This window comes from Camelus bactrianus, chromosome 14 (genome assembly GCF_048773025.1).
Source record: "Camelus bactrianus isolate YW-2024 breed Bactrian camel chromosome 14, ASM4877302v1, whole genome shotgun sequence".
NCBI classification, from domain to species: Eukaryota; Metazoa; Chordata; class Mammalia; order Artiodactyla; family Camelidae; genus Camelus; species Camelus bactrianus.
This window is the reverse complement of record NC_133552.1, coordinates 13853607-13880988: the sequence shown is the minus strand read 5'-3', so window position 1 is coordinate 13880988 and position 27382 is coordinate 13853607. Positions and strand designations below refer to the sequence as shown.

Sequence of the window (27382 nt, the reverse complement as noted above, 5' to 3'; positions counted from 1 at the left end):
GGGTTCCTCATCTGAATGCCGTAAAGTGAGGACATCCAAATACTCACTTCACCTCTCTGGGTATTTGTCTTCATGGTACAGAAACTGGCTTGCTTCATGGGCCACCGTGGCCAGGGTGACCGGATGGCAGTCGGAACACAAGAGACCAGAGGCCCCTCCCCATTTCACCTACCATATAATCCTCCAAGACTCTGAGATGCTTCTACTCAGGGGAGGGCAGCCCTCAATTACAACTCAGTGGAATTTCCAGTGACACACAGGATGATGGTTTTGTGTCATAATTAGTTTAATTTAAAAGAAAATGAAGAAATATTTGTGCACCCCTGATTTTGTTGCCTGAGAGTCGTGCCTACTACCCAGTGTTGTTGGGTACCATGTTCTCCTCACCTAGGCTACGGCCACAGACTCCCAACTGGTCTCCACGGCCCCAGCATCTGTCCATTCCTGTCCATCTACACACAGCTGCCAATTTTTAATGTGTTTTGCACATCCTCCTGCTCAAAATGGTCCCATGACTTCCTCTTGCTGACCAAGCAGAAGTGCCCTCTCCCCAGACCACTCTCAAGGCCTTCACTATGTCCCCCTTTCCGTCTTAGCCCTTACTAGTCCACACTCCAGTCAAACAGGCTCTTAACTCCCCACTATGCACACCCAGTGCTTTCCCACCCATGTGCATGTGGCAAGGCTCAGGTTATTCCTTCAATTCTCTGCCCAGGAAAATCCCACCATCCCCCCAAGCCCATGGCAGACACCGCCTCCAGGAAGCCAGAGCTGCTGTCATGTGCTAGGACTAGGTTGTCCCTGACTCAGGACAGATCAGAGGACATTTACTCCTGTCATTGTTTAGATACAAGGTTCATCCACCAGGCAAATTATAAACTAGTTCTCAGTCCAAGCAGTACTGCGATAAATCCGATGGGAAGGAATGCGTGCAAGAGTGATGTACGTGTCTGCCGCTGGCCTCGCGGGTGCTCCTTTCATGACAAATCCCCGTTTCCACATTCCCGAGTCAAGACCCCTGACCCCGATCAGACTGCTCACTTCATCATAACTACTCAATCCAAATGTCCTGGGAGGTTGAGAGGGAGAAACTGTGCGCAGGGAGGAAAACCCACGAGGCCATTATGAGCAAATCTGTATTTACCTGAACCTCCGCCACTTACTGTGTTTTTCAGTTTTAGTCCCATCTGCCTTCATGCTTCCAGACTGAAAATCCTGACTTTTCTAGCTTATCCATATGGAATTTTTTTCTCCCTGTTCCCCCTCCCCATCTCTTTTTAAATTTTTATTATTTTTTTCTGGGTCTTTAATTCCCCAGATTACACATTTCTGAGTCACTCTATCCACACCCACATTGGGAGCCAGATGCACTCTGGTTTGGACCACAGATGAGACACGATTGTTACTCTGATCTCCAAAATATTTCTTGTCTTCGCAAACATTTGGAGCTAAACATTGAGGGCACTTGCTTAGAGAACCTTTTTCCAACCTAGAATTTACCCACGTTCCCCCACAGACATCCTATGTGTACGTAGCTATTTTTAAACTTTACACCCACAAAACTCTTGGCAAAAACACAAACCAAATGGATTCCAAACCCAACTGGCTTAAATCCACATGTTTGAAAAAAGAACACTGAACTAGCGTGAACACACTTATTTGCTCTCTTTAATGTTTGTCAGGGTAGAATTAGAGCCTTTTAAGGTAGGGCTGGGAGAACAGGTATCTGATCTGTTTCTTTGCCTCGGACGGAAAATCTCTTCCATTATCACTTTCCAAAATGTCCCTTGGTGTTGGCTTCCTGGACCTTCAAAGCCATATGTACGACAAGAACAGCAGTGGGTCCCCTCAGATGTGGCTGTGCACCAAGAACCTCTCAAAGCAACAGCCGCTCCCTGGGGCCACAGCGCCCAAATTCCATTGTTCGCATTTTTTTTTTTTTACCATATCCACATATTGACTGTACAAATGATTTACTTATTTTTAAAATCAAATGGAAAACTAGCAGACTCTCCAACACTAGGTTGCAGAGTAATGTGGTACAAGAACCCACAATGTGAAGCCAGAGGCTGCTGGGAGGGGAAGGGCAGCCAGACTATTTCAAGAATGCTGCTACCTCCCTGTGCTCAAAGCTCCCATCTTTCCTCTCAGCATGTCCATGGCTTTGAGGCCGTTCAAAAGCAAACAGTGAAGAACCTCCTTGCAACAAGACGAGACACTGCAGGAGCTGGCAGTGTATTCCCAGCCCAGTATGGAAAAAAAAAAAAAAAAGAAAGAAAGAAAGAAAGAGGAGCAGGTGATGGGATCTGTGCACTGGATTGTGTCACTATCCTACTTAAAGCCTTGCAATGGCGTCGTGTTGCCTTTGGACTAAAAATCCAATTGCCTGTCCCCAGCCCACAAAGCCCTGTGCGAACTGGCCCCTCCATCACTGTCCAACCTCATCTCCCATCCGCCTCTCTCACTATTCTCCAATCCCGCCAGACTTCTTGGGGCTGGGGCTGATCCATGGGCCAGTGGAGTCAAACTCTAGTCCTAAGAGTGACAGGCATTAATTACCCCCCAGGAAGGCTCAAAGGAGGCCTCATAGCTGCCCATCCCACTGTCCCCAAACCTTCCTGTTAAAACATCGAGACATAAGAGTTATGAAAAACTGAGCCATACCTTGAGTGGCTTCTGGTCAACCAATAGAAACAAGCCTTTAAATACACACTTGCCCTATAATACGGTCACGGCAATGATACAATTAAGAGCCATCCTCGGTTGCCCAGAGGCAGGGAGGGGTGGAGAGAGATGGTGAACTCTTCCTGGGGAACCAGGAAATGCCTCCTGGAGGAGGTGAATGCATGTGCTTACCTGGGAAGATGAGTGAAATTCCATGATGCCAGAGCAAAGGGATACAGAGTAGCTTTGGCAAAACTGGAGAAGTTGGAGCAACATGCTGGGGAGAAATGCTGGATTCAGCTCTCACTTTGAAAAAAGAATCCCTAGCAAAAGAAACTGCCTCAACATCACTGTGCATAGATACTGGCCAAACCTAGCTCGGCTGCTGACCTCCAAGTAGGGGAACGATGGTGCAGGTCTCTGCAGAAAGGAACAAGGCCTGAACTTCACCTCCCTTAGAGAATCCTTTTAAAAGAGCAAGCTACCCTAAGTACCACCTGCATGAGGGAGACCAGCACAATATGCACTCACTTGATAATGGCCACAATTTCTTGGCTGTAGACCAAAGTTATGAGGAGTTGAGTTGCATTTCTATGTGCTAAATGCCTGCTTGAGAGTACATCAGGCCCTTCTGGAAACCTGCCCGTTACTGCATCTGGAACTTGAGCATCATTTTACCAGTTGAAACCACTCTAGCTTTATTGCTGTTCCTTTGCTTTTATGAAATACCATTGCTCACATCTACCCTTCATTTACCACTCTGCCCTTGGTCACAAAGAAACCGCTTTGCTTCAAGGTACTTACTGAAAACTATATTCCATGTTAATAATGATAAAATAAAGAGCCGACATTTACTGAGAACTCAGCATGCCAGGCCTTGTGCTGAGCACTTTATAGACACGATCTCATTTACTCTTAAATACATGAGATTGTAGTCATCATCGTTTTACATGTGAGGAAACAGGCAAAGAGGATAAGAAATGGCCATGATCACACAACAAATGGGAGACTCTCATCGTGAAATCATGCCTTCTTTTAAATAAAAACATTGAGTATTGTTAAGCTGTATCAGAACACGTAAAGCTGTATATAACAGGAACTCTCCACTAAGTTTATGATACAGCGGGGAAAGTAAAGCAACACAGAAATATCTAGAAGAAAGAGTGAGGTGTGACAAGTGTTATGAACACTATTTTCTTGTAGAGAAGTGTGGAATCACTCCTGTGAAACTAAGTGACAAATGAGCTAGGTTTTGAAAAGGAGTAAAACGTTAAGAATAAAATGGGCGAACGTCTTTCCAAGCAGAAACATTTAAGTCGAGTTCCCCCAAAACAGGAATGACTAAACCAGCAACATCCAGTAAATTTTATTATTATATTATCACCATTTATGATTGTGCTAATAAAATATTAATGTATCGTATTTACTTATTTGCATATGTAATCATAAGCACAATTCACCAGCCCGTTCTCCTCATAAACAGCACCTTAATGAATCTGATGGTAACAATCTGGTAGGATTAGCACACAAAATTCAGGTTTCAGAAGTTATAAGCAGATTCTATTAAAATTCTCTCCCTATAACTTAATTATGGTCATTATCAAGCCCAACAATAACGAAAGGTATCTCCTTTTAAACAGGAGAGTCCTGCCTGCATCAGATGGAAGCAGGAGCTTGTCTGGTTCAGAGTCTGACTCCGCCTTTGGAAGGCAGTCAGGAGCATCCACACGTAACACACGGAAGATCTTGTCTATGAAAGTCAAACACACAAAAACCTCAGGCCCATGCATGGTCAGCCAGTGCACTCAGGGCCACCCAGGCCCACCTGAAGTGTCCTTGTCGCACCTGTGATGGAACAGGGAGACCAGCTTCTCCCCCTGCAACCAGGGGGGCCTGGGTCTGGGGACCAGCCTCTGCCTTCCCTCCACCCTCAGTCAAGAGCGGAATTCTTCCCACTACCTTGATGTTCGGAACAAAAGGAAAGAATGGGAAATAACTAGAGGGTAAGAAGAGGAGCAAGAAAGATGGAAGAAATCAGAGGGGGCGGGTATTGCTAAGTGGTAGAGCACATGCTTGGCGTGCACGAGGTCCTGGATTCAATCCCAGTACCTTCATTAAAAAAAGAAAAATTTAGAAAGAAATATGGAAGAAATCAAAAACTCCCCCAGAGCCCCTGGCTGCTGTGGTCCCCAGAAAGTGGGCTGGAGCCTTGGTGGGGTATCCAGTGCCCCTGGAAGGCCGTGACTCCATCCTGTGCCTTCAGCACCATCAAAGCACTCTGTACCCTCTTTGGTTTAAGAGGGAGGACTTCCATCCCCGCAGTTTCACGGAGGCCATGAAGGACAGGTGTTTCAAAGCTCTTGTCACAAATAAGGACAATCAGACAAAGAAAGGAGTAATAAGGTATGAACATCAGACAGTGGGCACAAGTCAGATGTGTGACATTTTCAATAAGGTCAAAGAATGCCACGAAATTTCCAAAATAACATTAGTGTTAATTTGCCCTCTTTGGGAAGTAATAATGTTACCTCTGGAATTAGGGAGTGGAGTAGAGGCTGGGAGGACCTAGTTGAGCCCCGAGGTCGTCAGAGGAAATGAAGCGAGGCTGAGGCATCTGGAGCACACAGGCACATAGGTCCCCTGGCCCCACACATGGATTTCACCCTTGAATGAGGGCCATTTGCACAGTCAAAGCTCGTCACAGAGGCCCTCTCAAGTCATCAGTTTTCCCAGCATTTCCTCAGCTAAGTACAATCAATTTGCACATGGGTTTCATTTTTATATAACAAATATAGGTCTTCAAAGCAAGCACCCGATCTATCTGGATTTTGTCTGTTCATTTAATTACATAAAGATGGCATCGTAGTTAAGACCATTCTGCTGAACTGCACATGTCTTCCATCGCATTGGGCAGCTCACCCTCGTACCATGTATCTCTAGCCAGGCCCTGTAAATCAGCACATTCTCAACAGCTGAATCAGAAATAACTGAAGAGGATATTTAGACCAGTGGAGTGGGAGGGCAGGGTGAAAGATTTAAACATCAGAAAAAAATGCATGATGAAACAATAAAGAGAGATGAATTAAGAAGAGCCTGTTTTCTTTATTACATGGGAAAAAGTGGTATCTTTGCAAAAAGTCTTGCTGAAATCATGCCTGATACTAATTTTTTTTTATTCTTCCACCCCTGTCCCATTCAAATTACTATCTTCAGGTTCACTATAGCACCGGCCTAACTAGAGCCAGTGACAAAGCCAATGCCCAGCGTAGAAAGACCACACCACATCCTAGAAAGGCAGTGCGTGACCTCTAGACCCAGCGGTTCCAGATGTCCTCTGGAGCAGGACAGGTGGGGAACAGCCTCTGCAGGAGACAGAAGAACAGCTTCTACCTCCAGCCACTTCCAGCCTTTTATTTTACATCTTCACAACAGAAAAAAAGTTATCAAATACGTTAAGAGGAAATATATGCACACCTCAGTGGAATCTTCCATTTTCTGAGCATCAACTGGATACCAAGCATTGTGCTAAATACTTTCTGGACATTCTCTTTTTTATGCTCTGAACAACCCAATGGGATAGGTTTCATCTTTTTTTTTTTTTATTTTATTTATTATGAGAGAACTGAGACTTGGTGAGATTAAGTAGGCTGACCAAGGACATACAGCTAGTTAACAGGTGGGTCAGATTTCCAACCCCGGTCTGTCTGGTGCCCAAGACCATGCCCTTAATCATTATGCTGTACTGCTTCCTCACCACTCGATTGGAAGTGGTTCTTAGCTTAGAATCCAGTCTCCTAGTGGGACCTAGAAGGACATTTGTTAAAAGATGCTGGGCAGATCCCAGAGTCTCTCCAAGGGGCAGAGACCCAGGCTTGACCACACACAGCCAGGAATGATGCCAAACTGCTCTTTGGAATTTTCCTTGCAGAAACACCACTGCTGCTCTGAGCCACCAGTGACACAGATCATTCCCTCAGACTGGCCATCAGGGTCCCCACTAAAACTGCCCCGGAAGACCCAGAGGCTCTGGGTCTCCTGCCTGGCCTGCCACTGCTCACTTCCCGTTCACGCCCTGTGTGCGTGCTGCTAATTAGCAGGCTTTAGCTCACGTATCGCACCAAGCTGGAAAGGAAGCCTGGGACATGTAGCGTGGGGGTAGTGCTCTTGGGCAGGTGAGACTTACAATATGGAAACTATAAAAATAGAGAGTGAACAAAAAGATTTAGAGCCTCTAAAAATAGTATTAAATAAGCATTTGTTGAGGGCCTACTATGTGTAGCACAGGACACTGGACTCAAGGCTTTCAAGCGTGATGAATGGTGGTCCAGGAGCTGGATCCTGGAGGAGTGGAGCCTGACTACATCAAGTAAATGATCAGCCACTCAAGGCGGCCAGATAAGCCATCAGAGAGGCACATGCAGTCCTGTGAGCTGGGACATCAAGATGTGACAAACGAAAAGATAGGATGGATGAAAAGATAGGACCAGATGATCTGACCCTGAAAGCACAGATGTCACCCACAAAGGCAGAGGATAAATGGATGGAAATGCATCCTCTTCCACACTGGCCTCAAAGTGTGTCAGGCAGGAAGAATGAACACATCCCCTGACAGGGCAGGGCAGGACCTCAGATTCCACTCTGGCCAGATGGTTCCCAACGTGCAGGAACTTACTATGAAGTGGTGTTTCTTCAGGGATCACTGAAGAGGGTGGTGAGGGGAGGAGGCGGCCGTCAACCAGGAGAGAAAACAGCATCGTGATCACAAGAGCGTGGAAGAGGATGGTGCATTTTGGACAACAGCCTAAGGAGGACAGGTTGGAAGGCTGTGCCAGGCAGAGTTAAAATCATAAACAGGAACCTCTCCAGGTTATCTGAACAGCCAGGATTTGTGACAGAAATTAGTTGGCTTGCCAAATCTCCTGGAGGACCAAAGGGTCGGCTTCGGCTTCGGCTCTGCAGCCAGAAGCCAAGCCCAGACTCCAAACAGGACAGCTTCAGCAAAGACCGTCTGCTGCTGCGAGACAGTGCCTGAGCCCCTCACACTGCATGCTTTGCGCTCCCAAAGCCCGACGGCCGGCTCTTCCAGAGAATGGATTCCATTTCCTCCCACGGCTCTGACATAGGAGCACCTCTTGTTGGTCCCTTTGTCACATACCCGCGTCCCAGCTTCTGAGCAAGGCTGGGGAACAAGTCCTGCCTTCTCCCTTGCGGAAGCAGGCAAATGTTGTGAGAATACTGTGCAAGGATCTGGGTGGCCACACTCATAACAAATGTCCATGACAGAGGCGCACTGTGAGCTGGCCTCTTTGCCAGCTTTGGGGGCAGTAAAACCAGACTTGGCTTTGCATCTCCTGACCAGGAGGCAGCATCTCCTACAGCCAGAGAGAGGCTCAAGGGTTCCAGACTCCAGCCAGGGGGGGGCTTCTGGGCAATCAGACCTTTAGGAAAACTGAAAATACGTAGTAAGTTTACTCAAACCTGAATAATGACCAACATGCCTTATATGCTGCCTTCTCAGGGATACTGCATTTGGATAGAAAACAATAGTTTAAGTAAAAATGATAACTCACTAAATGGCCAATTTTTGGTATCAGGCAGCTAGTGGGGAAAATATTTTCCAGTTGGCAGGAGGGGAAGTGTGGCAAACTTCAGATTGCCTATCCAATATCCATTCTCCCTTTCTTCCTTATTAATAATATTGCAATTTTGGTGGGAGGGGACAGCATGTGCTCTTTTAAAATAGTTACTCCCAACAATAAAATACCTGAAAAAGAAATAAAGAAAATGATCCTGTTTACAATAGCTTCAAAAAAATAATACTTCAGAAATAAATTTAACCAAGAAGGTGAATGATCTCTACACTGAAAATTACAAGACATGGATGGAAGAAACTGAACAAGACACAAATAAATGGAAAGGTGAATCGGAAGAATTATTATTACAATGTCCATATTACTCAAAGCCATCTATATTTTCAATGTAATCCCCACCCAGATGCCAATGGCACTTTTTAGAGGCAGAAAAAAACAATCCTAAGATTTTTAAGAAACTACAAAGGACCCCAAAGAGCCAAAGCAATTCTGAGAAAGAAGAACAAAGGTGGAAGCTCCATGCTACCGGATTTCAAACTATATTATAAAGCTGTAGTATTCAAAATAGTCTGGTACTGGCGCAAAAACAGACACATAGATGAATGGAACAAAGAGAGCCCAGAAATAAATCCATGCATATATGGTCAACTACTATTTGACAAGGGAGCCAAGAATACTCAATGGACAAGACAGTCTCTTCAATAAATAGTGCTGGGGAAATCGGATATTTTCTTGAGAAAGAAAGAAATTAGACCCCTATCTTATACCATTCATAAAAATTAACTCAAAATGGAATAAAGACTTACGTGTAAGACCTGAAACCATAAAACTCCTAGAAAACATAAGGAAAAAACAGGTCTTGGCAATGATTCTTTTGTATGTGACACCAAAAGCACACACAATAAAATAAAAAATAAACAACTGGGACTACCACATCAAACTAAAAAGTTTATGTACAGCAAAAGAAACAATCAACTTAAAAGACAACCTACAGAACGGGATGAAATATTTGCAAATCATATATCTGATAAGGGGTTAATATCCAAAATACATAACGAATTCATGCAGCTCAATAGAAAAAAATAATAATTCAATTAAAAATGCCCAAAGGATCTGAATAGACACTTTTTTCATATAAAAGGCCAACAGGTGTATGAAAAGGTGCTCAACATCACTCACCATTAGGGAAATGCTAATCAAAACAATAAGATGTTACCGTGTGCCTGTTAGAATGGCCATTAGCAAAAAGACAAGAGATAACAAATGCTGGTGAGGATGCAGAGAAAAGGGAACTCTAGTGCCACATGAGTTAACGCGGCCACTATGGAGTCAGTATGGAGGTTCCTCAGAAAATTAAAAATAGAACTACCATATGATCCAGCAACTCCAAGTCTAGGCATGCATCCAAAGGAAGTGAAATATATATATACACACACACACAGAGTGGAATACTATTCAGCCGTCTGCAACAACATGAATGGAACTCGAGGGCATCATGCTAAGTGAAGTAAGTCAAGTAGAGAGAGATTAATACTATATGATCTGACGCATATGTGAAATGTAAAAACAATTTTTTTTAACTCACAAAAGGATCAGATTTATGGTTACCAGAAGTGGGGAGTGCAGGGTGGGGAAACTGGATGAAAATGTTCCAAAGGTACAAACTCTCAGTTATAAGATAAATCAGTACTGGGGATGTAATGTACAGCATGATGCCTATGGTTAACTATATATGCTATAAGGTATATTTGAAAGTTGCTAAGAGTAAATCCTGAAAGTTCTTATCACAAGGAGAAAAAATGGCTTCTGGGTTTTTTTGTTGTTGTTGTTTTTTTACAACTGTATGAGGAGATAGATGTTAAGTAAATCTATTAGGGTAATCATTTCACAATATATGTATGTCAAGTCATTGTGCCATACATCTTAAACTTAGGCAGAGCTGTATATTGATTACATCTCAGTAAAACTGGGGAAAATTACCTCTGAAAAATAAATTTAAAATAAATAAAAATAGTCACTCTCTCGCAGCCTGGGGTAGTCATGTGACCCAGTTTTGCCCAGCCCAGTGAGATAAGCAAAAGTCTACTGTGTGGGGTTTCTAGGGAAGCTATTATTTTGTTGATGAAAAACAATAGATTCAACTGGCCCATCACTTTTTTAAAAAATAGATTTTATTTTTTAAGAGAAATTTTAGGTCTGCAGCAAAACTGAGCAGAAAGTAGAGTTCCCATAACTCCCCACCCCCGACACATGAACAACGTCCTTACTATCAACATCCCTCCACAGGTGGTACATTTGTTACAGCTGATGAACCCACACTGACACATCGTTATCACCCAAAGTCTATAGTTTACATGAGAGTTCATTCTTGGTGTTGCACATTCTATGGATTTTGACAATGTATGAAGACATGTATTCACCGTAATAGTAATAGTATCACACAGAGTAGGTTCATGGCCCTAAAAATCCTCTGTGCTCCGCCCATTCATCTCACCTTCCCGTCTGTCCTCTGCCAACCACTGACCTTTTTTCTGTCTTCATAGTTTTTCCTTTTCCAGAATGCCATATAGTTATGAATCAGACAGTATGTACCCTTTTCATATTGGTTTCTTTCACTTAGTAATATGCATTTAAGTTTCCTCCATGTCTTTTCATGCTGTGATAGTTCACTTTAGAGCTGAATAATATTCCATAGACTGGATGTACCACAGTTTATCTATTCACTTAGAGAAGGACATCTTGGTTGCTTCTGATTGGCAATTATGAATAAAGCTGCCATAAAAAAGATTTGCATGTGGGTTTTGTGTAAACAGAAGTTTTCAACCCATTGTGTAAAAACCGAGGAGTGCGAATCCTAGATCGCGGCCCATCACCTCTGCACTTTGCCTGATGCCCTTCTTCCTGCCTGCAATGCGGGGGCAATGCCAGGAGGAAGGGCGGCCCTCCTGCCACCCCCAGCAGAGGGGGAGCCTGGGTCCACAGTAGCTTTGCTGAGTAGCTCACCAGCCCTGGACAACCTACACCAGACTTTGTTATGTCAGAAAAAAAAAAAAAAAGGATCCTATTTTGGTTTTACTACTGTTTCAGCCAAACTCAGTCCTAATGGGTCCAGAAATCTCCGTGTTCCTGAAATTGCCTAGAAAGAGAAGCTTATGGACAACAGGCTTGGCTCACAAAATACTGTCAACCTGGAAACAATTGTGCTGGTTTCTTTTTTTTCCTTTCTTTCTTTTTTTCTTAATTTAAATTCCATCTAAATCTCGAATCTTTTACCTTTGTTTAGAATAGATTTTTTTCCCCTCAGAGTGAACGTCAATGAACAGAGGAAGTGCACTGCCCGTGTTGGAGGCAGGGAGAGGCAAGGGGAGAGAAGCGAGGCCCTTTTCCTTCTTCATTAAGTACCCAGTTGGGAGCGTAAAAACACCATCTGCAATTCAGTACCTGCTGGGCAGAGGATGTGCGTCCTGAGCCGAGAACCCATTTGCCTTTATGAGAGAAGGTTTTTTCTTTGTCTGTGAAAGTCCTATTATAAAAACAATTAGTCTCGTTAAAGGATTCTGTTCTGCAGAAGAACTAATTCTCACAGCTGCTCATCCTTAGAAACAGCCTAAGTCCCGGAGGGAGGGTGATCCTGACATGTCTGAGGAATTCGCCCCTGGACCAGAACCTGCTTGGCCAAGGCAGGAGTCCACGCCGGGCAGGAGGCAAGACAAGGCCTCGACGCCCGTCCACACTGCTCTGTGGTCACGAGGCCACAGGGGCGAGATCCAAGGGAGTAAAAAGCCTTGAGACCAACTGGATCATGATGGGGAACAGTTCTTTAAGACCTCAACACCTTACTGTGCTCAGCAACTCTTGATTAACACGGACCCTTTTCAGTATCTTCAGTTGTGCAGAAGTGTACAGTTTGATTAAGGAGGTTTCATTTATAAAATATAGACATGAGATAGATTATTTTTCTAAAATACTATGCTGTTTTACCAAATTCTACTCTTCTGTTGGGTAGGAGATACTCTTAAAGGACATTTTAATCCCACTTAACAGCTCGTCAATTACTTTATTATTAACATAGTCTCATCTCAGGGCCTCAGCCTTCCACTTTTTTTTTTTTTTTTTTTTTTTGCATTTTTTGCACCCCTCCCACCACCAGCCTTGTCCATTTTTAAATCTCGGGCTCATATTTGACTCATTCTTCCCCAACACCATGCTCGGCTCCTCGTCTCAGGGATTTGGAGTCAGTGGTGTGCCGGTAGAGGTGAGACCCTAACACGCTTCTCAGCTCAGAAGGGAAGGGGGGAGCACAGATTTGTAGCTTCTGCTGATTCTCATGGGGGTAAATACTCCCACCAGCTGGATTTCAGGCTTCCAAGTGGAGTCAGTGAACGTGGAGCTGTCACAAGCTGTCAGCTCCCGAGCAGCATTGCATGGAGCGGCCAGAGGCACGAGCCTGGCCCAGTCTCCCAGCCCCTTTCCCAGGCCTGCTCTTCCGGTGTCGGCACAGGAGAAAGGCAAGGAAACCAAAGGACCTCTCCAACCTCAGCAATTACACAGTAGCTGCATTGAGGTCGCCAAACCACCCCCCTTGTTTTTTTTTGGTCTCATTATGACCAATCTAACTGTGGCCCCCAAGCCCAGCTGGCAGAGAACACATCCCCAGGCACCTCCGCCAACCACTGACAGTGACCTCGTGGCCTGGTTGCCCTCACTGGTGACTTCTTACCATCAGGCATGTCCCTTTGGCCCACTCTGCAGCCTAAGAAGCCTACAGACCCCAGTTTCGTCTGACCTCCTGGGCCTGAGCTTCTATCTGGGAAGATAACATCTTCTGTGTGTCCTAAAATGGGGACCTCAAGTGGGTAACAGTGGCTCCCTCCAGGGCTCTTTCCTCTGTTCACACAGATTAGACCTGATCAGTGTAGAACAGCTGATCAGCAAGTGCGGTCAAGAGCAGACATCCAGCCAAAGGACAGGAGGGCACCCTCACCCTTGCACCTGCTCCAACCTCCCTCACCTTCTCGAGCCCCACTCAGCACTCCCCAGAAATGGTGACCTCTCACCCTCTTCCTTCAACTTTCTTTATACTAGGGGGGATGTTCTCAGCCAGCCCAGCAGGGAGCTACCTTGTCTGTTAGCAGGCAGCTTTCAGGACCTAACGTGAAGTCTTTAGAGCCCCTGTGGGCTGTCATCCCAATTTTGGAAAAACAAAGTATACAATTATTAATGTCACTTGTAACATTCTTTACCACACACAAAAGGCTTTTGGGTACATTTTATCTTCATAACCAGTCATCTTTAAACTGAGGTACATGTATCACTGGGGGTCTCCAAAGACTCTCCAAGAGGAACACTGAGCAGGCATGGTTTTGAGGGCATCAGTTTTCAACTCTCAACTTTCCTCTGCCCTCTTCCTACAACTGATCTGCTGAATTCACTTCTTCGTGGAAGTATTCTGAGGTCCCCTTTCCCCACTCCCCTTCTCCTTTTCAAGAGAAAGAAATACCCCTCACTCATCCCAAATCTTTCAATTTTTGTTACAGATCACCATGTGCATTTCAGTATATAACTCAGGAGTCCAAAGAACCCATCAACCTTGCAGTTATAAAATGCCTTTGCATTTCCACCAACTTATTTTTGTGAGTGAGATTACTCAACACCTCAATCTACAAACATAAAAATTAAAATGCAAGTGAAGCTAAACCCTATCCCACTCCAGCAATAAATAATATTCTTCTGCTGTATGTATTTTAATAGCATTAAGAAATATATGTCCAATAAAATCTGACTTGTCTTATTTCATTATTTACCAAAGTGTGTATCATGTTACTTTGGTCAGTTGTGTTCTGACCAATAAATCATAACAATAACAAATCAGAAGAAATGTTTGTAATGGGCCTGATGGTCACAGGAAATAAATTTATTTTCAACTTATAGTCATATTTTTTGCTTCAGGGAAGAACATGAGGCTCTTGGAGCTCATGTTTAACTGCCTGCCCTACAGCCATGCCTGCTCCCTGTGTATCATAAGCAAAGTTTCCCTTCCACAATGGATTCTCACTTTCCCAGTCAACTTGCAGCTAAGGCATAGGCATATGATTCAGTCCAAAGAAATATGACAAAGGGTTCTGGAAAAGATTTTTCTCCCTGATAAAAAGAGTGCCTTTTCCCTTCCTGCATTAGAATAGGTGAGAGGATGTGAAGCCTGGAGCCACTGCAGCCATCTTAGAACTATGAGGGAAAAACCAAGAGAACTCAAAGGCAAGCAGAGTCCTGACATTCCAGGCTAACCAACCCAGCAAACACCTTCCTCCAGATCCTCTATTATGAGAGAAGATCAAAGCCTTAATGTTTACATTATTTTTAGCCAGGAATTCTATTGTTTTCATCCCAAGCAGATTCTGATATGGACTCTGCTCTATGCTAAGGATTTGGGATTTTAGATACCTTGAGAGCCGCCAGAAGATGTTAAAATTTTTAGCAGCAGACTGACCTGTCTTTGACAGCCATTTGGAGAATGGCTTGGAGAAAGAAGAGAATGAAGGCAGGGGACCAGTTACAATCATTAGTCATTGTAACTCTTATCCCCATAGGCAGCTTTCACTGAAATTTCTTGTATTCTCTGACATGAGTACTCGATTTTCACATTTTTATTAAAGAACAGAGCAAACTGCTGTGTCAACAGACACTGCAGTCCATAGGCGAGTAGTCTGAGGGAGGAGGAGAGTGGATATGGGGCAAAACCACAACATGTGGTTTGCGAGTCTGGTCCACTCTTGCCTTTTCCCAGGTGGTGGAAGAGCAAAGGGAGAAGCAAGCATCATTAAGTGGAAACCCAGAAGTTGCACACCCCACTCACATCCCATTGGCCCAAACTCAGTCACATGACCATATGCAGCTGTAAAGGAGGCTGGGAATTGTACTTTAAAGCCAGAAGCCACATGCCTAGCTAAAACTCACATAGCTCTATTACTAAAAGAAAGAAAGAAAAATGGGTATCAGAAGGCATTTTGTTTCAAAACTATCCACAAGTATAATTTAAGGAGTTTCTTGAGATTGGGTATCAGATTTCCTTAAAATTAGTCAATTATTTTAAGAGGAGACATATGATGTAAGATTCTGAGAGGTATATATTTGAAATAACTCTGGTTTCATTGAATAAATATTATTATCACAGATTCAATGGCCTCTGAATGTAGTGTGTCAGAAAGAAAAACACCCAGTTCAGCACCCCAGTAAGCAGCAGAGAGGGTCAAGGAATATGAGCAGATCCGGCATCTGAAAACGCTTTCAATTTCTATCAAACCTAGGTGACATAAAAAAGAAATGCCAGGAAAAGACATTCCCAAAATGTAACTGAATTCAAAAATGGTGCCCGTAGGTGTACGAGACCCTGTGGCATGCACATCCTTCCAGCGGGCATCTGCCTCACTAAGCGTTCACTGATACCTGAAGTGGATGGCCATTTGCCTGTGGCTTAAAAAATGGAAAAAAGAAGAAGAAATGTGGGCAGGAAATCCAGGCAGAGCAATGACAGCTTGCTAAAGAGCTGTTGCTCTAAGTTCTATTCTCCCAGCTGCAAGAAATCATCAGCACATCAAGGGAAAAACTTCAAAAGAGCTGATGAGTTTTCTTGTAATAGCACACTAATGCCATCTTTCCTGGCACAAATCAGTGGTCCTCAGTGAAGCTTCAAGTCTGCTGGTGTCCAAGTTTTTAAGGATCTAATTTAACAAAGGAAACAATCCTGGTGCCATTAAGCACAATTTAATATTTATTTATACCCAAGGGAGCAGGGGCAGTATGCAATTTCCTCTCCTTGAGAGGATGTATTTGTAAGAGGGTTTTGTAAATTATAAATCATCATGCAAATACTACAGAGATGCATGCATACCTCCCACATACATATTAATGTGTATTAATATTCCCCAGGAGCAGTGAGGAGTTCCCTCCACTTGAAGAATCTCTATGAGATGTTATATATAATGATGTTTTACAAATGCTAAAGCACAACACATATGTAACAAGCAGGGAGTATTTTGACTTTTTTTAATCAGGGCAGGCAGTATATTCTACCTCGGGCCTTTACACCAAGACCTGCCCATCAGAGGCATCGTGTAAGCAAGTGCCAGAAAGACGCACCGGCAAAGCCAATGCCCACATAGCAAGGACCCTGAGAGCCTGATGAAAACCACAATCTTTGCCATTTTGATAAATAAGACTCTTAAAACTAGCATAAGCAACTAAGATTTGTTTCTTTTTGTGCTGATAGGCCGAAGGAAAGGATAATAAGGCTTCCCTTGCTTCTCTGTTTAATGAGGTATTACATTTACCCACAAATTTAAATGAACAATTAATAAAACATTTAGCATCTTGCAGACTCATGGAGATCAAAGGCAAATTGAACAATCCCAGATAATCAGGTTTGACAACATACTGACTCTGATCATTTCTTTCCACACGTAACCCAGGGATGCCCTCCCCCACCCCCAAAGCTGGGAAATAAAAGGGAAAAAAGTCTAGAAGACACGTAATAAAGCCCTTAAAGCACACTGTCACCAGACTGTCTCAGAAGTGACAGAGATAGCGAGATGAAAAAAGGAGTGTAAGTTCAAAGCATCGCCATAAACAGTCTTTTCCACAAAAACAATTACAATAAAAATCTCCAAGTAGCAGAAACAGATCAACCCCAGCCAGCAGTCCATTCGTGTCAAGCAATATTAAAGGCAATCAAATACACATGCAACCAAGACTACAAACCATCCTCTGGAGTTGGCTATGACGGCACTTGACCCTGAACTCTATTACACGTCACGGCTGCACGTTCTGTTTTCAAGGACTCCACAAAGGCAGCTACCTTGGGAGGCTCACGGAAGCCAGCCGGCCCTTCATGTTGCCTGACTCCACACAGCCACATTGCCAAACAGAGGGTCTGGCCTCCTCGGCCTTCCACTTGGGATCAGCAAGACCCCACCAGGTCCTCAATGTCTATGTTTTGATGGTCGTCCAGTCAAAACTCTCTCATTCTATCCCCTGGGATTCCCCCAATGCTGCCACCTCCTCTTTTCGCATGGTTCCCTAGGTTTGGTCCCTCCACTCAGACCCCACAGACCCTCCTAAATTTATGCCACTTGTGGTAGGCAGGAGAATCATTCCCAAAGACTTCTTAATCCCTGGATTCTCTGAAGATGTTAGGTGACATGCATAGGGGAGCTAAGGTTGCAGGCAGAGCTAAGCTTGCAAATCAACTGACCTTAATATTGGGGTGAGCCCAATGTAATCACAGTGGTCCTGACAAGTAGAAGCAGCAGCAGAACAGAATCAGAGAAAGATCTGACAATGAAAGCAGCCTCAGAGATATGCTATGTTGCTGGCTTTGAAGATGGAAGAAGGGGCCATAAGTGAAAAAAAAAAAAAAAAAAAACAGGGACAGTATCTAGAAGCTGACAAGGCAAGAAAACAGATTCTCCCGTAGAGCTTTCAGAGCCCAGGGAGACCTATTTCAGACTTCTGAATTACAGAATTGTAAGATAATAAATTTGCATTGTTTCAAGCCACTAAATTTGTGGTTATTTGTTACAGCAGCAACAGGAAACCAGTACACCATTTTTCAGCCATTTCTTCCCCTTTGCTTTCCAGCAATAATAATCCTTCTACTGAGCAACGTGCATGCTTCTCACGAATTGGGTGGGGGAGGCAGGCAGGCCACAGTGAGTAATATTTCAAGGGATTTTCTTGGCTCCCTAGAGATACAAAGTATGAGCAGCATCAGTTTTACACGCTTGGAAGATCTGGCATGCCACAACCGGAGAATGTTCACTTCAAATCGGATGTCTCAAATGTTTATACAGTCAACTACACAGCCAGGCCATGTGTTTCATCAATGCTTATTATTGATATAAACCCTTAATTAGTTGAAGAATAGATGTATACATTTTTTAAGATAATAACTTGCTCTCCACGGCTCCGTCCAAAAGCCAGCCTAATGAGGCTATACTAGAAGCATTTCCATAAAGGTCAGAAACGAGATGGCATGGTCATCCCCTATCACCTCGATTGTTCATTTACCATTGTAACAATGCAAACAACCAGAAGGAAAGAAACTGGAGGAATAAAATTGGAATGGAAAACGCAAAACTATAATTATTTGCAGATTATAAGATTGTTCACATAAAAACACTAAGAGAACCAAAACTACTTATAAACAAAGCAAAACAAACAAGAATTTAAGGGTTCTGGTCCAAGATAGCAACCCAGGAATCTCCTGAACTCACCTCCTCAGACAGACACACCAAATCTACAGCCCACACATCGAACAAGTCTCTCTTAATGAAATCCAGAAACTAGCTGAGTGACCCTTACACACTGGGAAAATGAGAAAAAACCCACATCAAAAAGAATAGGAAACACTGAGACACACTCTCACTATAAGTCCCACCCTCTCAGAGAAACATAATTAGGAGGCAACTCACAACCTCAGATTCTCCCTGAGGAGTGAAGGGTTTGAAACCAACAACTACTGCCCCAACTTTAAGACCCCCATAGTGACAGGCCCCCAAAACACCTAGCTATGAAAGCCAACGGGGACTGCACCCGTGACAACCACAAAACCATGCAAAGAAAGATGCCATTTTTAAAGGCTCATGAGGATTCACTGCAGCCATCCACCCAGGGATCAGAACAGAGGCAGCAGACAGATATGCCCAGATCTAAATCTTTGCCTCAAAGAGGTCTATTTGCATACTTTAAACGCTGCTGCCTACAGGTCAGGCGGCTAACTTAGCACACGTCTCGGAACAGACTGCAGTTCTCCCTGCAAACCAGGGAGGCCAGCAGGTGCCATCTTCACGCTCTTCCTCTGCCCCGTTCCAGGTCACTGTTGTCTCCTTGAAAGAAACTATGCACATGTCTGGGGCCTGGTTTTTGGAGATGCTACCCAGAGGACACAAATCTTTATAACCTCGGTCTGATGGCCAGAGGGATTGAGTTCCAGGCCCCACATAATTGTGGCAAAGAAAAACTTCTTAACCAGGTATCCCCACAAGGGCACAGTACAGAGGGGACAGAGAAATGCCCAGCCTCAGTCTTTCCCCCGAGAGAGGTTTACCTGCAGACTTTAAAAGCTGCTGCTTGTGGGTCCAGCATCCAATCAGCCTGCATCTAAGTGCTGAGTGCAATCCTCCCTTTTGGGACACTGATAGGTCTTGGCACACCCTCAACTATGGGAGCCACTAAGAGCAAAGAGGGCTGCTTGGACAAACACAAAGGTTTGAAAGACATCAAGAGCTAGGGCCAAGCTAAATGATAAGGTTCATCTTCTACATAAGCCCACATCAGGACTGGGAAAGGTGCTTTGTCTAATGCACAGAAACCAACACAGAGTCAAGGAAAATACATGAACAGAGGTATATGTTGCAAACAAAACAGATAAAAATCTCAGAAAAAGACCTTAACGAAATGAAAATAAGTTATTTACCAGATAAAGAGTCCAAAATAATGGTCATAAAGATACTCACCAAGGTCAGGAGAACCATGAATGAATAAAGTGGGAATTTCAACAAAAAGATAGAAAATATAAGAAATCACAAATCACAGAGCTAAAGAATATTTGCATTATAGGGGTCCCAGAATGAGAAGAGAGAGAAAAGAGGGCAAAAAGCTTATTCAGAAAAACAATGGCTGAAAACATCCATAACATGGAGAAAGAAACAGACATCCAGATCCAGGAAGCTCAGAGAGTTTTAAACAAGATGAATCCAAACTCTCACAGGCACAGTGCAATTAAAGTGTCAAGAATTAAAGACAAGGAGAGAAACTTAAAAGTAGCCAGAGAAAAAGAACTTGCTATAGACAAGGGAACCCCAATAAGACTCAGAAGATTTCTTCAGCAGAAACTTCATAGGCCAGGAGGGAGTGGCAAAATATTCAAAGTGCTGAAAGAAAAAACCGCAAACCAAGAATATTCTACCCAGCAAAGCTGTCCTTCAGAATTGAAGACAAGATAGTTTTCTAGAAAAGCAAAAGCTGGAGGAGTTCATCACCACTAGGCCAGCCTCACAAGAAGGGTCAAGGGACTTCAGGGCAGGGAGGGTATAGCTCAAGTGGCAGAGCGCATGCTTAACATACACAAGGTCCTGGGTTCAATCCCCAGTACCTCCTCTAAATATAAATAAAATAAGTAAACCTAACTACCTCCCCCCTAAATAAATTGAATTCAGTTAAATCCTTTAAAATAATAAAGGGAGTTCTTCAACCTGAAATGAAGGATACTAATTAGTAACTGGAAAACATACAAAAGTATAAATCTCACTGGTAAAGGTAAATACGTAGTTAAATTCATAATACTCTCATATTGTAATGGTGATGGGTAAATCACTTTAGTATGAAGGTTAAAAAGTAAAAGTAGTAAAAAAATTACTAACTTCGTAAGTTGTTAAAGTATACCCAAGGTATAAAAATGTAAATTGTGACATCAAGTACATAAAACATGGGGATGAGGGGCAGAAGTACAAACATAGAGCATTAGTAAGCATTTGAACTTAAGTTGTTATAAATAGAAAGTGTTTTATTAAGTCTCATAGTAACCAGAAAGCAAAAACCTGTAATAGTTACACAAAAGAGAAAAAGGAATCTAAGCACACCACTACAGAGAATCTTCAAATCACAGAAGAGAAGAAAGGAACAAAGAAATTACAATCAGAAAACAATTAACAAAAAGGCAATAGTAAGTCCATACCTATCAACAGTTACTTTAAATGTAAACGAACTAAATTCTCCAATCAAAAGATATAGTGGTTAATGGATTAAAAACAAAAGCATGACCCAACTACATCCCACCAACAAGAGATTCACTTCAGCTTTAAAGACACACAGACTGAAAGTGAAGGGATGGAAAACAATATTCCATGCATATGGAAACCAAAAGAAAGCTGGGAATGCTATACATATAGACAAAATAGACTTTAAGAAAAAGACTGCAATACGAGGTGAATAAGGTAATTTTGTAATGATAAAGGGATCAATACAAGAGAATATAACGTTTGTGAATATTTATGCACCCAACATGGGAGCACCTAAATATATAAAGCAAATATTAACAGACCTAAGGGAAGAAATAGTTATACCTAATTGTAGGAGACTTCAATACCTCACTTTCAAAAACAGATCATCCAGACAGATAATCAACAAGGAAAACACTGGACTTAAACAACATGTTAGACCAGATGGATTTAACACACATTTACAGAACATTCCACCCAAAAGCAGCAGAATATACATTCTTCTCAAGCACACATGGAACATTCTCCAGAATAGATCATATGTTTCAGGATATAAAAATCAACATGCAAAAACAAGTTGCATTTCTATACACTAACAGCCAACTATCAGAAAGATGAATTAGTAAAACAGGTCTATTTATAATTGCATCAAAAAGAATAAAATATGCAAAAATAAATTTCACCAAGGAGATGAAAGATCTATACATTGACAACTGTAAGTCATTGCTGAAAGAAGGAAATGGAAAAATATTTTGAACTCATGGATTGGAAAAATTAACTTGTTAAAATGTCCATATTACCCAAAGCAATCTACATATTCAAAGCAATCCCTAATCAAAATTCCAATGGTGTTTTCAAAGAAATAGAAAAATCAATTCTAAAATTTGTATGGAACCACAAAAGATTCCCAAATAGCAAAAACAGAACAAACAAAAACAAAAACTTGAAAAAAGAGAACAAAGTCAAAAATCTCATTTCCTGACTTTAAACTATATTGCAAAGATATAGTGATACTGCAATGCTATAGTGATCAAAACAGTATGGTACTGGCATAAAGAATAAAACATAAACCAAAATAACAGAAGAGAGAGTCCAGAAATAAACCCACGCACATATGGACAATTAATTTGCAACAAAAGGGACAAGAATATATAATGGAGAAAGGGTAGTCTCTTCAATAAATACTGCAAGGAAAACTGGACACCCACATGCAAAACAATGGAACTGGACCACTATCTTACACCATACACAAAAACAACCCCAAATGGATTACAGCCTTGAACGTCAGACTTGAAACCAAAAAATTCTAGAGTAAGCTTTTTGACGTTGGCCTTGGCAATGATTTTTTTGGTTTGACACCAGAAGTACAAGTAACAAAAGCAGAAATAAACATATGAAACTACATCAAACTAAAAGGCTTCTGCACAGCTAAGGAAACATCGACAAAATGAAAATGCAGTCTATTGAATGGGAGAAAATATTTTGCAAATATATGTCTGATAAGGGGTTAATATCCAAAATATACAGAGAACTCATACATCTCAATAGCAAAAAAATAAAAATCTGATTTTAAAATGGGCAGAGAAACTGAATAGATATTATTCCATAGACATACAAATGGCCAATAGGTACATGAGACAGTGCTCCACTACAATACATAAAGTAAACAAGGACCCACTGTGTAGCACAGAGAACTATATTCAGTATCTTGTAATAACTTCTAAAGGAAAAGAATCTGAGAAAGAATATGTGTACATATATGACTGAATCACAGCTGTCCACCTGAAACTACACAATATTGTAAATCTATTCTACTTCAGTTAAAAAGAGAGATATACATGGTTCAAGGCCCGAAGATACAATGTGTTTAAAATCTACAGCAATCTTGACCTCTTGCATTTGTAAAATTTAGCATTTGAAAGCATCTTTATCAATTTTCCATACTCCTACAAGTGTAAAATTATCTTAATTTTGAGTTTTTAAAGTTTGCTCCAGGCAATGATAATTAATTCCATTTGAAAAAAAAGTGTTCAGCACCACTAATCACCTGGAAAATGCAAATCAAATCCATAATGAAGTTATCACCTCACATCTATTAGAATGGCTATTACCAAAAAGACAAGAAATAGCAAGTATTGGTAAGGATATAAAATAAAAGGGAACCCTTGTACACTATTAGTAAGAGTGTAAATTATATAACCACTATGGAGACCAGTATGGGGGTTCCTCAAAAAATTAAAAATAGAACTATTAGATGATCCAGTAATTCTACTTCTAGGTATTTATCCAAAGGAAAAAAATTACTATCTCAAAAAGATATCGGCCCCTCCATGTTAACTGCAGCATCATTTATAATAACCAAAACATGGAAACAACCTAATAGTCGATCAATAGATGAATGGATAAAGAAAATGTGGTATATATAAATACATTCAGTCATAAAACAGATAAATCTTGCCATTTGCAACAACATGGATGGAACTTAAGGACATTATGTTAAGTGAAAGAAGTTAGACAGAGAAAGAAATACTGTACAATCTCACTTACATGTGGAATCTTCAAAAAACTAAACCAATAGCAACAGAGAACAAATTGGTGGTTGCCAGATTCAGAAATGGGATTCTGGAGGAAACTGGTGAAGGGGGATAAAAGATACAGACTTTCCAGTTATAAGATAAATAAGTTCTGCTGGAGTAATGGGGTGCCTGAAGTTAACATTACTGCATTGTATATTTGAAAGCTGGAAAGAGAAAGAAAAATACCATACAATATCACTTACATGTAGAACCTTAAAAAATGAGACAAATGAGCTTATTTACAAAACAAAAACAGACTCACAGTTACAGAAAACAAAATTGTGGTTATCAGAGGGGAAAGGGGAGTATAGAGGGATAAATTGGGAGTTTGGGGTTTGCAGATACTAACTACTATATATAAAACTGATAAATGACAAGGTCCTACTGTATAGCATAGGGAGCTATATTCAATACCTTGTAATAGCCTATAATGAAAAAGAATATGAAAAGGAATATATATGTATAACTGAATCACTATGCTGTATACCAGAAATTAACATTGTAAACTGACTATACTTCAATTTAAAAAATAAACTTACATCCACAACAACAAAAAGAAAGTTGCCAACAGAGTAGATCGTAAAAGTTCCAATCACAAGGGAAAAAAATGTAACTGTGGTATTGTTAATTATAAGAAACATGTATTTGGTCATTCAAATGACCAAAGTCTATTTCTCATATATATTTGGCCTTTGTCCTTGGTTCTTAGCTCACAGCTGGTAAAACCCTTGAAATTTCCTGAGTTAAGAGCAAAGGGATCATCTTTTGTTATAATATTTGGTCTCCTGTCCTTAGTTCCTGAAACCCCTTCAGAGCCACAAAAGTGAAGTGAGCTATCATAACAATCCCCTTTCCACAACTGGGTTTATGTTAATGAGGTGACTTTTGGAAAGCACCTAAGGATGGGGCTGGTTGCCTGGAAAACCCAACCTTGAACAGAGAGATGAAACTTTCAATTCCACCCCTGATTTCCAGGGATGGGAGAGGGGCTAGAGGTTGAATCAGTCACCAGTAGCCAATGATTTAATCCACCATGCCTCTGTAATGAAGCCTCCATGAAAACCCAAATGGAAGCAGCAGAACTTCCAGGCTGGGGACACAGGACACTTCCATGTCCCACTATGCAGGCACCAAACTCTACCAGGATAGGAACTTCCTTGGGACCTTGCTCTAAGTATATCTTCACCTGGCTGTTGATTTGTGTCCTTTGACATCCTTTATAGTAAATCAGTAATCTATGAGTAAACAGGTTTCCTGAGTTCTGTGCGCTGCTCTAGCAAATTAATTGAACCCAAGGAGGGGGTCATGGGAACCTCCAATCTGTAGCTGGCCAATCAGAAGCAGAGGTAACAACCTGGGCTTGTGATTGGCATCTAAAGTGGAGGGCAGTCTTGTGGGACTGAGCCCTTAATCTGTGGAATCTATCGCCTGGTAGATAGTGTCAGAACTATGCTGAATTGTAGGATACCCAGCTGGTGTTGGAGAATTGCTTGTCACAACCTATATATACATCAAATCATTACAACGTTCTACGTCTACTGTATCTCAATAAAACTGGAAAAAAAGAATTCAGTAAAGTGGCTGGCAACAATATTAACATACAGAAATCAATAGCCTTCATGTGTACAAACCACCAATAATTAGAAGGGGAAACAAAGGAAGAAGATTCTGTTTCCAAAAGCAACAATTAAAAAACCCCTAGGTGTATACTTAAGGAAAAATATATATACAGAAAACTTCAAATCACAGATTAGGGACAGAAAAGACTTGGAAAAAATGGAAGCGCCTACTATGTTCTTGGATAGGAAGTCTCTATAACATAAAAATATCATCAATTCTTCCTACATTAGTGCATAAATTTAATGTGATTTCAATTAAATAGCAATATGATTTTTTAATGGACCAGACGATTCTAAAGTTCATATGGAAAAACAAAGACTAACCAGGAAAATAATGAGGGGGAACCATTCCTATCGGATATTTAAACATAAACCCACTCAACAGAGTGAACTAATACATAAATAACCAGAAAGATCAAAGACAGAACTGAAATGAATCCAATTACATAGAGGAAATTATTATATTATATGAATTTCAAATCAGTGTGGAAGAGATAATGGTAAATTAACTGGGTGGTTATCTGGAAAAAAAAGTTGGAGCCATATGTTTTACCCTACCCCAAAATAAATTCCAGGTGGTAAAAATATTTAAATGTAAAAAATAAAATTATAAAGCAGAAGAAATCACAGGAGAAGCTCAAGTATGGCACCAAAAAGAAAAAGCAGATAAATTTTGCTACATAAAATTTGAGATTTTTCAAGATAGGAGTCATCATAAGAAATGTCCAATTCAAATGAAAAACTGTGGAGGGCCAGGACCATCTGTAATTCATATCTCAAACAAAGAGCTGATTGTCCTAATATACAAAGAATTCCTCCATATCAGTAAGAAAAAGTCACAGAGTGAAAGAATACAATGAAACATATGAAAAGGTGCCAAATGCAGGCAGAATTAATATTACTAACCAAAAGACCTTAGAACTGGGGTGGACCCAACTCATCACAAGGGCCCTTAAAAGTGGGAGGAGGCGGCAGAAGAGGGTCAGAGAAAAAAAAACATATCAACAGAAACAGTGTCAGAAAGGTACATTCATAACAAAAGAGATGTATTTATAAAAGAAATCCACATTAAAAACCATACTTAGTTTTTGTTTTTTTTTTTTTTTGGTCTATCACATTGGAAAAAATCAAGAAGTTTCAGGACACACTGTTGGCAAGGATGTGAGGAAAGAGGCACCATATACTGCAGATGAGAGGAAACTAATAAAACTTTTATGGATGACAGTTTGGCAACATCTAATAAAAGGCACATGTATTTAATGCTATTAAATAGCAATCCAATCAAATAATTTACCCTATAGACATACTTACACATATGAGAAATAATGCATGCATTGAAGCATTGTTTATAGTAATAGGAAAAGTCACAAATGAACCAAATGTCCATTAATAGGGTACCAGTTTAATGAATTCTGACAATTAAATATCATGCAGCTGCAAAAAAGAAATAAGATCTTTACTAACATGGAACAATTTCTGAGATATTTTATTAAATGAGAACACGAGCAGAACAGTGCCTATAACATTTGATTTTTTTTTTAAAGTCTAGTTGATTTACAATGTTCTGTTAGTTTCAGGTGTACAGCAGAGATTCAGTTGTACATATTTTTTCAGATTCCTTTCCATTGTAGGTTAGGACAAGATATTGAATATAGTTCCCTGTGCTATACAATAGGACCTTGTTGTTTATTTTATATATTGTAGTATGTATCTGTTAATTCTAAACTCCTAATTTATCCCTCCCTCCTTCCCTTTCATAAACCGTAAGTTTGTTTTGTTTGTAACTGTATTCCTGTTTCGTATAGTATGCTTGATTTTTTTAAAAGGGGAAAAGGTCTATAACAGTATATATATATATAGTAAAAAACACTTAAATGCAAATACGAATATGATTTTATAGACACACATGCACACACATACATATAATTATTGGCATGATCAGAACTGAAACACAAGAGACCAGTACTGTTGTTTGCCTCAGGAGAGCAGACCTGGGTGTTAAGGACACAAGAACGAGAGGATATTTTCAATACATGTTGTTTTGTGCATCTTCAATTTTGCAGCCTTATAAATATACCTTTTCTGAAGAATAAAGTGTAAACTAAAGATTGCACCTGAAAAGAGAATCCATAACTTGGGGCTTTATTATTTCTGAATAA

General features: G+C 41.2%; 1 long non-coding RNA gene across 1 annotated transcript in view; it reads right to left on the bottom strand.

Moving 5' to 3' along the window:
- The window catches only part of LOC105066167 (uncharacterized), a 62700-nt gene that overhangs the window by 28066 nt on the left and 7252 nt on the right, over positions 1 to 27382 (bottom strand). The gene's annotated exons all lie outside the window — the stretch shown is intronic.